We start from the raw sequence: 2,155 nt of genomic DNA on the forward strand, positions 1-2,155 counted from the left end.
GCGTGACAGCATTCGAACCTGTAATCTTCAGATCCGAAGTCCGACGCCTTATCCATTAGGCCACACGGTCACTGACGACCAACATTTACAGGTATACGACTCATCTCGAAACGCTCACACCCCTGAGGATTTGTGTTTTCGTTCTACACAGCCGCTGCCCCTTGCTCTTTCCCACCCATTCGTTACATTCAACCTCTGACGAGACCGACCAAATATAGACTGTGAAACAAGACCGCACACTTTGTGCATTCGGAATCGAAGGCAGGGCGTCCCTCGCCGCATTTGCTACGATTGCCATTTGCTACTTCTGCAGAAGCGGCGGCGGCGACGACGACGACGACGACGACGACGACGACGACGACGACGACGAATATCGCGAGAGGCTCTGAGATATGTGAGAAATACATCTACAAAATGTAATTCAGACTGCCTCGTCCCACCTTATGCTGTACCGCTTTGGCAAATGCTTTATCTGCGCCATTCGCCTTAATCGCATCTGAGAGTGATTCTTAAAAAAACGCCTGTCGCTAATTGTTCGTCATCACAGGTACTGTTTGCTATACGGCCACGACGCGCAACTGATTTCCAAAATTCATCTTTCTCCTGTGAGGATGGAACTTACGACCGCTGGTTTATTAGACCAGTGCTCTACCACTGAGCTAAAGAGGCGCGGCCTAGCGGTACTCTTGGGTACTTCGTCCTTACGGTCGTCTGCATCATCAGACTTTAGCTGACAACACTTCATATTACCGGCTAATATTTGCAGCTATGGCGACAAATTACTGCTTGACTACACATCTGACACGTAACCGATGTGCTCTCCAAACAACAACACTTGCATTTCAGAACATGTCTTTCACACATGTCTACAAAATCACCTTCACCTTCAAATACAGCTTCCTTGCGACTGACAGAGACGTAGGCAAAGTTTAAAGTTGCTATTTCCATTAAATCTCGTTAATCAGAAAAACGGTAATTTACACTTGCAGCGGAACAAAATTCCGTTCCGCCCAGCGTCTGGCTCGAACCCACGACCCTGGGATTAAGAGTCTGACGCTCTACCGACTGAGCTAGCCGGCTACCTCGGTGAATAACTGCCGGGTAGCACGTCACACAGTACTCGTTTGTGTTGGGTGGTCCCATACAGAATCTCTCCATGATGCCTAATGTTTTCCTAACGTCACACTCGTCACGTACTTCACTTTTATGTCATAATCATTTCTGAGAGGTAAAGAAATTGCATGACAACATGCAGAGCTAGTGGCGTCAAAATTAACGCACATACTTTATGTGACTCAAAAGCCGAACGAGTTACTTTCCGACGTTGTTTTAGATGTGCAAGTGATAGTCAAAACTCGCTGTGTCGGCACTCTGCCGACCATTTCGCTAGTTAACACCGGTCTTGTTGTGTGTGTTTCAAGCTCAAGAGCATCTCCAAGCAAAAAATGGTCAACAGCAACATTCAGACGGTTTCGTACTGCTCAATTGCTACATTAAAACGTTATGTTTCTTTTTCAGAACTGGAAAAACACAAGCGTGACAGCATTCGAACCTGTAATCTTCAGATCCGAAGTCCGACGCCTTATCCATTAGGCCACACGGTCACTGACGACCAACATTGACATGTATACGACTCATCTCGAAACGCTCACACCCCTGAGGATTTGTGTTTTCGTTCTACACAGCCGCTGCCCCTTGCTCTTTCCCACCCATTCGTTACATTCAACCTCTGACGAGACCGACCAAATATAGACTGTGAAACAAGACCACACACTTTGTGCATTCGGAATCGAAGGCAGGGCGTCCCTCGCCGCATTTGCTACGATTTCCATTTGCTACTCCTGCAGAAGCGGCGGCGGCGGCGACGACGACGACGACGACGACGACGACGACGACGACGAATATCGCGAGAGGCTCTGAGATATGTGAGAAATACATCTATAAAATGTAATTCAGACTGCCTCGTCCCACCTTATGCTGTACCGCTTTGGCAAATGCTTTATCTGCGCCATTCGCCTTAATCGCATCTGAGAGTGATTCTTAAAAAAACGCCTGTCGCTAATTGTTCGTCATCACAGGTACTGTTTGCTATACGGCCACGAAGCGCAACTGATTTCCAAAATTCATCTTTCTCCTGTGAGGATGGAACTTACGA

Source organism: Schistocerca gregaria, unplaced genomic scaffold (genome assembly GCF_023897955.1).
Source record: "Schistocerca gregaria isolate iqSchGreg1 unplaced genomic scaffold, iqSchGreg1.2 ptg000038l, whole genome shotgun sequence".
NCBI lineage: Eukaryota > Metazoa > Arthropoda > Insecta > Orthoptera > Acrididae > Schistocerca > Schistocerca gregaria.